Below are 13093 nucleotides of genomic sequence, written 5' to 3'. Positions count from 1 at the left end.
ATCTGTAGGTACAGATCTATCGGTGAGCGAGCGGTTGTATATGAGTGCTACGTAGGGAGCTATAGTATCAGCGTAATCTGAAAGGAACCTAATCGGTATACAATCTGGACCTGAAGACTTGCCCGTATCAAGCGATTTGAGTTGCTTCGCAACCCCTAAGGTATCTACTTCTAAGAAACTCATGCTATCAGATGTTCGTGTTTCAAATTCTGGAATATTCCATTCGTCTTCCCTGGTGAAGGAATTTCGGAAAACTGCGTTCAATAACTCCGCTTTAGCGGCACAGTCGCCGATAACAGTACCATCGGCACTGCGCAGCGAAGGTATTGACTACGTCTTGCCGCTTGTGTACTTTACATACGACCAGAATTTCTTCGGATTTTCTACCAAATTTCGAGACAATGTTTCGTTGTGGAACCTATTAAAGGCATCTCGCATCGAAGTACGTGCCAAATTTCGCGCGTCTGTAAATTTTAGCCCATCTTCGGGATTTCGCGTTCTTCTGAACTTCGCATGCTTTTTCCGTTGCCTCTGCAACAGCGTTCGGACCTTTTTTGTGTACCACGGGGGATCCGTTCCATCTCTTACCAATTTATGAGGTATGAATATCTCAATTGCTGTTGCTACTATATCTTTGAATTTGAGCCACATCTCGTCTACATTCGCATAGTCAGTTCGGAAGGAATGGAAATTGTCTTTTAGGAAGGCTTCTAGTGGCACTTTATCCGCTTTTTTAAATAAAATTATTTTGCGTTTGTTTCTGATGGATTTGGAAGACATGGTATTGAGCCTAGCTACAATGACCTTGTGATCACTAATACCTGTATCAGTCATGATGCTCTCTATCAGCTCTGGATTGTTTGTGGCCAAGAGGTCAAATGTGTTTTCGCAACCATTTGCAATTCACGTGGGTTCGTGGACTAACTGCTCGAAATAATTTTCGGAGAATGCATTTAGGACAATCTCGGAAGACATTTTCTGCCTACCAACGGTTTTGAACAAGTATTTTTGCCAACATATCGAGGGTAGGTTGAAGTCCCCACCAACTATAACCGTATGAGTGGGGTATTTATTTGTTACGAGACTCAAACTTTCTCTGAACTGTTCCGCAACCGTATCATCGGAGTCTGGGGGTCGGTAGAAGGAGCCAATTATTAACTTAATTCTGCTGTTAAGTATAACCTCCACCCACACCAATTCGCACGGAGTATCTACTTCGACTTCACTACAAGATAAACCACTACTGACAGACACAAACACTCCACCACCAATTCTGCCTAATCTATCTTTCCTGAACACCGTCTGAGACTTCGTAAAAATCTCTGCAGAACTTACTTCAGGCTTTAGCCAGCTTTATGTACCTATAACGATATCAGCTTCTGTGCTTTCTATTAGCGCTTGAAGCTCAGGGACTTTTCCAGCGCAACTACAACAATTTACAGCTATAATTCCGACTGTTCCTTGATCCAAGCACAGATTCTGGGCACTCTCTTGCCTTTGGGGTAGTAAACTGACCCGAAAAGGCGGAAGAATCAACAACGATAAATTGTATGACGATGCAGAAGACAATGGAAACAGCTGCATTAAAAACACTCAGACAGTCCTGTTGGTGGAGCATCTGCAGCTGAACTCTACTCAAGAGGTTGCAAACAACGCTTCAGTTGTAAAGTTCTTTTATTATCACACGACCAGTTTCGGGCTCTAATAATCCCATATTCGGGTGTCGTAACTTGGTGCTGTGACGCCGAGCGCCGCGTTGGACGTGTACAAGACGCGGTGTGCTACCCACGAGCGCAGAGCATGGAGTGTGAAGATGGTCATGTGTTCGAAGAAGAACCTTTTATAACTGTAGCGGTATTTTCAAACTCTGGCAGCTACAATTAGGACGATTGGTATTAGTACGGCAGGGTTGGTCTAATTCCGTACATTGTCAGTCACAAACAAAATGAAGTGAGCATAGAACCTCAATCAACAGACTGCCTCCATCTCTGAAAACTGAAAATTCTTGATATAAATTAACATAAAGTATGCAAGCTGAAAACACTTGTGGAGTAAAATCAATAACATTTCAGCAGTTGGAGCGGTTGTGCTTCAATTAAGCGAGAAAAACACATTTGAAACGGTTTGTGAAACTCGACGCATATTTGTGTGATTCCCCCCCCCCCCCACCCCCCTTGATTATTCTGAAACAAAGCCTGAGAGCACGCTATATAGCTAACGTGTTTTATAACAAGTAGTTCAATGTGCTTTACTGAAAGTCATCGTATCCACAGCTAACCTTAGTTATAAGGAATGTTCTGCATGGGTGTGATATTATTAATAGAATCGTTTATAACAGACGTTAAGGCAAGTTGTTATCAAATCATCCCTGCAATTCAGGTTTGCAGGCTGTCCACAATGGAGGAAAAGCTATTACATCTCTTTATCTACCTACGTAAACACCGAGCGAGGTGGCGCAGTGGTTAGACACTGGACTCGCATTCGGGAGGACGACGATTCAATCCCGCGTCCGGCCATCCTGATTTAGGTTTTCCGTGATTTCCCTAAATCACTCCAGGCAAATGCCGGGATGGTTCCTCTGAAGCGGCACGGGCGACTTCGTTCCCTAATCCGATGAGACCGATGACCACGCTGTCTGGTTTCGTTCCCCAAACCAACCAACCAACCAACCAATCTACGTAAAACCACTGTAAACAAGACGTTTCACAGAACATATTTTGTGGTAGCTTTGACTAGACTGATTTTTAGGGTTACATGCCTCTATCTGTGAAAAGAAAACCCTTATAGGATCGCTTTCGTTGTCCGTCTGTCTGTTTGTCTTTAAGTCCGACTGCTAAGAAACCTTTCTCAGGAAAAGGTTGACGTATAAAGTTCAAATTTATGCCACACACTAAAGTTTATAGTGCCATGATGGTGTCAGGAATTTAAGCTTCTAAGTCATTGTAATCAAATAATACGGATATTTATATCACATATTCAAATACTTGAAAACTGACTCATAAAAATCCTTTTACGGTTGACTTACAGTAATGAATGTCGGCAAGAAACAAACTTCCGCAGTACAGGTAAAGTAAAAAAACCGAGAACTGTTAATACGTAGTTATATCACCACTCATTTTTATTCGCCTGTCTGTCTTAAGGGTCTCGAAAGGGTTGGCGCATCAATTTCAAATTTATGTCTACATCTACATCTACATCTACATCCATACTCCGCAAGCCACCTGACGGTATATGTCGGAGGGTACCCTGAGTACCTCTATCGGTTCTCCCTTCTATTCCAGTCTCGTATTGTTCGTGGAAAGAAGGATTGTCGGTATGCTTCTGTGTGGGCTCTAATCTCTCTGATTTTATCCTCATGGTCTCTTCGCTAGATATACGTAGGAGGGAGCAATATACTGCTTGACTCTTCTGTGAAGGTATGTTCTCGAAACTTTAACAAAAGCCCGTACCGAGCTGCTGAGCGTCTCTCCTGCAGAGTCTTCCACTGGAGTTGATCTATCATCTCCATAACGCTTTCGCGATTACTAAATGATCCTGTAACGAAGCGCGCTGCTCTCCGTTGGATCTTCTCTATCTCTTCCATCAACCCTATCTGGTACGGATCCCACACAGCTGAGCAGTATTCAAGCAGTGAGCGCACAAGCGTAGTGTAACCCACTTCCTTTGTTGTCGGATTGCATTTCCTTAGGATTCTTCCAATGAATCTCAGTCTGGCATCTGCTTTACCGACGATCAACTTTATATGTTCATTCCATTTTAAATCACTCCTAATGCGTACTCCCAGATAATGTATGGATTAACTGCTTCCAGTTGCTGACCTGCTATTTTGTAGCTAAATGATACGGGATCTATCTTTCTATGTATTCGCAGCACATTACACTTGTCTACATTGAGATTCAATTGCCATTCCGTGCACCATGCGTCAATTCGCTGCAGATCCTCCTGCATTTCAGTACAATTTTCCATTGTTGCAACCTCTCGATACACCAGAGCATTATCTGCAAAAAGCCTCAGTGAACTTCCGACGTCATCCGCCAGGTCATTTATGTATACTGTGAATAGCAACGGTCCTATGACACTCCCCTGCGGCACACCTGAAATCACTCTTACTTCGGAAGACGTCTCTCCATTGAGAATGACATGCTGCGTTCTGTTATCTAGGAATCACACAATTGGTCTGATAGTCCGTATGCTCTTACTTTGTTCATTAAACGACTGTGGGGAACTGTGTCAAACGCCTTGCGGAAGTCAAGAAACACGGCATCTACCTGTGAACCCGTGTCTAAGGCCCTCTGAGTCTCGTGGACGAATAGCTCGAGCTGGGTTTCACACGACCGTCTTTTTCGAAACCCATGCTGATTCCTACAGAGTAGATTTCTAGTCTCCAGAAAAGACATTATACTCGAACATAATACGTGTTCCAAAATTCTACAACTGATCGACGTTAGAGATATAGGTCTACAGTTCTGCACATCTGTTCGACGTCCCTTCTTGAAAACGGGGATGTCCTGTGCCTTTTTACAATCCTTTGGAACGCTTCGCTCTTCTAGAGACCTACGCTGCAAGAAGGGAGGCAAGTTCCTTCGCGTACTCTGTGTAAAATAGAACTGGTATCCCATCAGGTCCAGCGGCCTTTCCCCTTTTGAGCGATTTTAACTGTTTCTCTATCCCTCTGTCGTCTATTTCGATATCTACCATTTTGTCATCTGTGCAACAATCTAGAGAAGGAACTACAGTGCAGTCTTCCTCCGTGAAACAGCTTTGGAAGAAGACATTTAGTATTTCGGCCTTTAGTCTGTCATCCTCTGTTTCAGTAACATTTTGGTCACAGAGTGTCTGGACATTTTGTTTTGATCCACCTACACTTTGTCACATACAAAAGTCTATGGTCCTTTAGCGGTTTAAGGAATGTCAGCTTCTAAGTCAATGCAATCAAATATTCGGTCATGAGTATTCAAATACAAAGACATGTAAATAGGCAGAACACGGCGCTGAAGTATGCAACGATTGTGTAAGACAAGTGTCTGGCGCAGTTGTCAGATCTGTTCCTGTTGCTATAACAGCAGGTTATCAAGATTTAAGTGAGTTTTAATGTGATGCTATAGTCGGCGCACCAGCGATCGGATGCAGAATCTCCGAGGTAGCGATGAAGTGGGGATTTCCCCGTACGACCACTTCACGAGTGTACCGCGAATATCAGGAATCCGGTTAGACATCAAATATCCAACATCTCTGCGGGCGGAAAAACATCCTGCAAGAACGGGGACCAACGACGACTGAAGAGATTTGTTCAGCGTGACATAAGCGGAAACCTTCCGCAAATTGCTGCATATTTCAATGCTGGACCATCAACAAGTGTTAGAGTGCGAACCATTCAACAAAACATTATCCATACGTGCTTTCGGAGACGAAGGGCACCTCGTGTACCATTGATGACTGCATAACACAAGGTTTACGCCTCGCCTGGGCCCGTCAACACCGACATTGGACTCTTGATGACGGGAAACATGTTTCCTGGTCGGACGAGTCTCGTTTCGAATTGTACCGAGCGGATAGACGTGTGCGGGTATGGAGACAACCTCGTGAACCCATGGACCCTGCATTTCAATAGGAGGCTGTTTAAGAAGGTAGATGCTCTTCAGTGATGTGGGACGTTTGTAGCTGAACTGGGACCCATAATACATCTAGATACATTAGTGACATATCACATGTACGCAAGAATCCTGTCTGATATCATATATCCATTCATGTCCATTGTGCAATTCGACGGACTTGGGCAATTCCAGCAGGACGATACGATGCCCCACACTTCCAGAATTGCTACAGAGTTACTCTAGGAACACTCTTCTTAGCTTAAACACCTCCTCTGGCACACCAAACTACCCAGACGTGAGCATTATTGAGCATATCGGGGATGCCTTGCAAAGTGCACTTCAGAGGAGATCTGCATGCTCTCGTACTCTTAGGATTTATGGATAGCCCAGCAGGATTCAAGATGTCAGTTCCCGGCAGCACTACTTCAAATATCAGTCGAATCCATGCCACGTCGTGTTGCGGCATTTCCGCGTGTTCGCGGGGGTCCTACATGATGTTAGGCAGGTGTACCTATTTCTTTGGGTCTTCAGTGTATTTTGCTATCATGAAACTCTCTCATCAAAACCCATATGGTACTCTCCGTTGACTTATAATCGTGAATTGCGGAAAGAAACGTACTAAATTGTAATCATATTATATAAAGATACATTTATCCATTTGAATATACATTGGACTAATCATCCAAATGGCTCTGAGTACTATGGGACTTCACATCTGAGGTAATCAGTCCCCTAGATCTTAGAATTACTTAAACCTAACTAAACTAAGGGCATGACACACATCCATGTCCGAGGCAGGATTCGAACCTGCGACCGCAGCAGTCACGTGGATCCCTAATGAAGCGCCTAGAACCGCTCGGCCACGGCAGCTGGCGATTGATCATCCATGAAAACGAACATTATGTATGCGAACGCAGAACTTAAGTGGTAGTCGTGTTCTAAATAATGTTTTATTAAATATTCTTTCTCTCTTCTTGTATGTCACGGCTGTGCTGAGGAATTACTGAAGAGTTCTTGAGACGGTCTTGGAATTGCTTTACAGCCATCATAATTAGGTACAAGAAGGTCTTCGTAGAGCAGTTGAGAAGACAGCAGTGGCAAGCTGACGTAATATGGTGGAGGTACCGATGACAGATAGTTTGCTCGGTATGGGTATCGTGAAAAAGACCTCCTGAACTGTGGTCCTTTTCCGCGGTTGGCTGCTGAGTTCGTAATTGGAGCGCCAAAATGATTATACTCTGTTATTAATATTAGACAAACTAAACAGCATATTTACTTGCATTTCAGATTAGAGCACCTCTCAATGGCTTCGTATCTTTCCATTATTTCACAGGTATTAATAAACATCAGAATAAGAAACAACTGCTAAATGAGAACGCAGGCGAAGCAGTTCGGAGATCTTCGGATCTCTGGCCATTAAAATTTGTACACCAAAAGATGACCTGCTACAGACGCGAATTTTAACCGACAGGAAGAAGATGGTGTGATATGGAAATGATTAGCTTTTTAGAGCATTCACACACGGTTGGCGCCGGTGACGACGCCTACAACGTGCTGACATGAGGAAAGTTTCCAACCGATTTCTCATACACAAACAGCAGTTGCCGGCGTTGCCTGGTGAAACTTTGTTGTGATGCCTGTGTATGAAGGAGAAATGCGTAACATCACGTTTCCGAATTTTGATAAAGGACGCATTGTAGCCTATCGCGATTGCGGGGTATAGTATCACGAAATTGCTGCTCTCGTTGGTCGAGATCCAATGACTGCTAGCAGAGTATGGAATCGGTGGGTTCAGGAGGGTAATACGAAACTTCGTGCTGGATCCAAACGTTCTCAGCATCACAGACAGGAGCGTTTGCGATGGTGTACTCAACGACGAACCTGCGTGGACGAATGGCAAAACGTAATTTTTTCGCATGAATCCTTTTTTTTTTTTTTTTTTTTTTTTTTTTTTTTTTTTTTTTTTTTTTTTTTTACAGCATCATCATGGTCGCATCCATGTTTGGCGACATCGCAGTGAACGCACATTGGACATTCGTCATCGCCATACTGGTGTATCACCCTGCGTGATGGTATGGGGTGCAATTGGTTACACGTCTCGGTCACCTCTTGTTCGGATTTATGGCATTTTGAACAGTGGAAGTTACATTTCAGATGTGTTACGACCCGTGTCAATACCCTCCCAGCGAAACCATACATTTCAGCAGGATAATGCACGATCTCATGTTGCAGGTCCTGTACTGGCCTTTATGGATACAGAAAATGTACGACTGCTGCCCTGGCCACCACAATCACCAGATTTCTCACCACCGTCTGGTGAATGGTGGCCGAACAATTGACTCGTCAGAATACGCCAATCACTACTCTTGATGAACTGTGGTATCATGTTGAAGCTGCATGGGCAGCTGTGCCTTCAAACGCCATCCAAGCTATGTTTGACTCAATGTCCAGGCGTATCAAGGCCGTTATTGCGGCCAGAGGTGGTTGTTCTCGGTGCTGATTTTTCAGGATGTATGCACCCAAATTGCGTGAAAATGTAATCACATGTCAGTTTGTATGTACCGTGCACTATTCATTGTCCCCTCGACGATCACCAGAGGTGTACGGCTAGTGTAGGAGATCGCTCCCCACACCGTGATGCCGGGTGTTGGCCCTGTGTGCCTCGGTCGTATGCAGTCCTGATTGTGGCGCTCACCTGCACGGCGCCAAACACGCATACGACCATCATTGGTACCAAGGCAGAAGCGACTCTCATCGCTGAAGACGACACGTCTCCATTCGTCCCTCCATTCACGCCTGTCGCGACACCACTGGAGGCGGGCTGCACGATGTTGGGGCGTGAGCGGAAGACGGCCTAACGGTGTGCGGGACCGTAGCCCAGCTTCACGAAGCCGGTTGCGAATGGTCCTCGCTGATACCCCAGGAGCAACAGTGTCCCTAATTTGCTGGGAAGTGGCGGTGCGGTCCCCTACGGCACTGCATAAGATCCTACGGTCTTGGCGTGCATCCGTGCGTCGCTGCGGTCCGGTCCCAGGTCGACGGGCACGTGCACTTTCCGCCGACCACTGGCGACAACATCGATGTACTGTGGAGACCTCACTCCCCACGTGTAGAGCAATTCGGCGGTACGTCCACCCGGCCTCCCGCATGCCCACTATACGCCCTCGCTCAAAGTCCGTCAACTGCACATACGGTTCACGTCCACGCTGTCGCGGCATGCTACCAGTGTTAAAGACTGCGATGGAGCCCCGTATGCCATGGCAGACTGGCTGACACTGACGGCGGCGGTGCACAAATGCTGCGCAACTAGCGCCATTCGACGGCCAACACCAGCGGTTCCTGGTGTGTCCGCAGTGCCGTGCGTGTGATCTTTGCTTGTACAGCCCTCTCGCAGTGTCCGGAGCAAGTATGGTGGATCTGACACACCGGTGTCAATGTGTTCTTTTTTCCATTTTCAGGAGTGCATATTTGTCCAATAAATACCCGTCTATCATCAGCATTTCTTCTTTGTGTACCAATTTTAATGGCCAGTAGTGTATATCACCCTCTATCTCTCCCTAACACTCTCTCTTTCAGCTTGCCGTACTCGACAGTATCTTCATCGATAACAGGAAGAAACTGTTAAGATTCTCGACTCCTAGCATGAATGGACCACATATATATATGTTTAACTAAATTTTTGTGGAACCCTTAGTGTGTGAGTCCCATTTGCTTTTCACGGATGTCTTGAGAATCACAATTCCACCTTCAGATCCACATTCTATTCTGGCATTCAGAACGACGGAATTCTACAGTCTACTCTAGCAGTGCTGTTAGGGTATAACGTACACGTATACGGGGTGGATGGACTATACCTCTCGTGCATTCGTTGCAAGGTGCTGCTGCAAGGTGCTGTTACGATCCCTTTAAATGGAAATATATGGTTCTGGTGGTAAGCAGATGGTTAACAACGTGTTGTGTGAGCGATGCGGATAAGTCGGCGTCCACTCGCGTGGCTGCAGGTGCGTAGGCTAGCAGCAGCGCGGCCCACGCACTGCATAAGCTGGCCCGGGCGCCGCCATTTGTCTTGGCGGACAGCCGCAGGGCAGAGCCGGTGAAATATCGCCTCAGGGACTGGCCGGCAGGTGCCGCGGATCAGCGCCTCAGTAGCCGTGCAGCGCCGCTTCTGGCACCAGCCTTCTCCCGCTCACTCCGACAGCAGAAAGCAGCGAAGAAACGAGGCGCAGCCTCACTACAAACCATCACTGCACTCAGTATAAAGAGCACAGTCAGCCTAAAAATGGAAATTCTATTTGTCATGCTTTTACTTCACAGCCTTCTTGCCTAATGGAAGAAATAATCTTGTCAGCACTTTTATCTGCATCTATGTGCATACTCTGCTAGCCACAGTATGGTGTGTTATGGAGGGTACCCCTAGTAGTCACTTGCATTCCTGTTCCACACACAAATAGAGCCATAGAAAAAAAGGTGTTTATGTGCTTCCATTTGAGCCCTAATCTCTCTAATCTAATCTTCTCTAAATTTCTTCAACAGTGCTCCTCAAAGAGGATGTAGCCTTCCCTTCACTAGTTATCATTTGAGTGCACAAAGAATTTCCATAATACTTGTTTGTTGTTCTCGCCAACTGGGTAGATATCTAGGTGGAGACCCCAAGCACTCAAACAATACTCAACAGAGTGTCGCGCAAATTTCCTACGTGTGGCCTCACTTGCTGGTGAACCGAACTATCCTACAACTGAAGTCCACCATTTGCCTTTCCTACTACAATCCATATATGCCCATTCCATTTCATATTACTTTAAAATGTTATGCATGCATTTTTAGTTGATGTAACTGTGTCAAACAGCACACTACTAGCACTATACTTTAACGTTATGCGATTGTTTTTCCCACTCATCTGCATTAACTAACATTTTTCTTCTTTTAGAGCTAGCTGCCATTCATCACACCAACTAAAATTTTATTAAAGTGAACCTGAGCGAGCGACGTGGCGCAGAGGTCATAACACTGGACTTACATTCGGGTGGGCCCTCTGCAGTGGCCGAGCGGTTCTACGTGCTTCAGTCTGCAACTGCATGACCACTACGGTCGCAGGTTCGAACCCTGACATAGGCATGGACGTGTTAGTTAGGTGTAAGTAGTTCTAAGTTCTAGGGTACTGATGACCTTAGATGTTAAGGCCTATACAGATCAGAGCCATTTGAACCATTTTAGTTTCTTGGTTGGGTAAAGGATGACTTCGGAGTGAGGAAGCCTCATGTCTTCAAACACCGCTGCCATTCTGGGGATGCTTATATTGGTCAAACAGTTCATTCCACTCAGGAACGATGTGTGAGCACCAGCGCCACACACATTTGTTTCAGCCAGAGAAATCTGCAGTGGTAGAGCAATCTCTTACCGGGTGACATAAAACTTTGGATGAAGAGACGCAAATGATTGCCCCTGCGCGTCGCAATTGGGACTGCATTTTAAGAAATCCACTGACGTTCAATTATCTGCTACTCAGAGCGATTTGAACTATTTGAACCATTTCGCATTCGTGTGGACTATGGTTCAAAACTGCGTCTGGCCATCCTGATTTAATTTTTCCGTAATTTCCCCAAACTGCTTCAGGCAAATGCTGGGATGGTTCCTTACAAGGGGCACGGCCCGACTTCCTTCCCCAATCTTCACCAATCCAATGGGACTGATGGCCTCCCTGTTTGGTCACCTCCACCAAATCAACCAACCTACTATCTAAGTCATCTTGCATCCTCCTCGGCCACTCATCGATGACACCCATACACCACAGCATTTCGAAAAACAACCACAGATTGCAGCTTATTCTGTCCGCCAGATCATTAACGTATAGAGAAAATAACAGCGCTCCTATCACAGTTACCTGTGGCCATCCTCCAATACCCTTCTCTCTGGTGAACACTTGCCACCAAGCACACCATACTGAGTTCTGTTACAGAAGAAGTCCTTCAGCCACTCACATATACTGGAACCTGTTTCGCATGGTTGTACCTTCGTTAAGAGTTGGCAATGTGGCATCGTTTCAAATGCTTTTCAGAAATCTAGGAATATGGATTCCATCTGTCGCCCCTCATCCATAGTATGTAGGATATCAAGTAAGAAAGGGGCGAACTGAGTTTTGCACAAATAATTCTTTCTAAAACTGTACTGATTCGTGTACTAATGCTTTTCCTTCTTAAGGAAATTCATTATATTCCAGGTAATGGTAGCAGCCTCACTTAACAAAACAAAGGCATCCTTTAAAATAATACACGAATCACGTTATAGAACAGTAGGTTTTGTGCAACTGATATTGGATGGTCAAGTAGCAGTTTATTGCTCACATACCTAATGGTAGGGAAGTGGTGTTTGCCAGGTAGGTGTTTGGAATAAATACAGTAAGATACTTTGATGTGGAGACATGACAGGTTGGTAGATAGGAGCAATTAGCATGGACGTCCCTTTATATCAAGGTACTTGACGTTGTTGGTGTACTAACACATGCTGCCCATTATATATACAATGAACGGCGCACTAGACGCAATCATGTAACAATGTGTGATGACTGTGGCAGTAAAAAGATCCTTGGGTAAAAAGTTTTCCCTAAAGTTGCTGTGTCAAATTCACCCAAAATCCCGAGCTTTCAATGACCGCCTCGTCAAGGGCTACATCGCATTTCATAACCTTACAGAAAGATCATGAATTACAGGTACGAGAGTTGACTATCACGCCCTGTCAGTGACAATCAATTTGAAACACGACAGGAAAAGCTGCTGTCATAATGCTTATGTATCTGAACCAAAAGTGTTTCCAGTCCATTGTGCCACAGCAAGCGGTTTTGAATTAGTTCAGATCAAAAATAGTCTTGGTTGAGAAGTTCTGCAATAGCAGTAACAGGTTTCGCCCCTATGGGGGGACATCAGATTGTATGGAAGTAGCTGGATATGTGACCCATGGGTCATGAAGACACATAAAATGTAAAATGACGCAAAAGTAACAACAGTTCGTCTTCTTCTTCTTCTAAGTAATTAGACATACTTAATGAATGCCTGGTATTCGACACCCTCTTCTGGTACCGTCACGGCGAACTCTGAATCAAATACCAATTAAGAGCGCAGAGTCAGCGTGAAGAGCTAACACTACAAACGAAAACCTCCTTTATTGAGCACACACGTTACAGACTGTGGTGAAGTGTCCGCCCCATCATGGAGTGCTCCTATTAATATATAAATAAAATGATCTAGTAAATTACATTATTTGTTAAATAAATAAATACCAGAACGTGTAGAAATTAGGTATGTTAAGACATGAATGATTTCCGGAGTCGAATGGATATCCTTCAGCAGGCGGCTATAACTACTGCATCAAGGTGAATGCTGCTCTGAATGTTGCAGTAGTAACAGTTCTATCTTATCTCTTGAATGAATCTTATAACTAATTGTTCCTCTAGCATTTCTGATAAAACAAACCTCCACAAATGAATTACATGACACAGAATTAAT

The sequence above is a fragment of the Schistocerca gregaria genome, chromosome 1 (assembly GCF_023897955.1).
Source record: "Schistocerca gregaria isolate iqSchGreg1 chromosome 1, iqSchGreg1.2, whole genome shotgun sequence".
Lineage (NCBI taxonomy): Eukaryota > Metazoa > Arthropoda > Insecta > Orthoptera > Acrididae > Schistocerca > Schistocerca gregaria.
Note: the sequence above shows the minus strand (reverse complement) of the source record.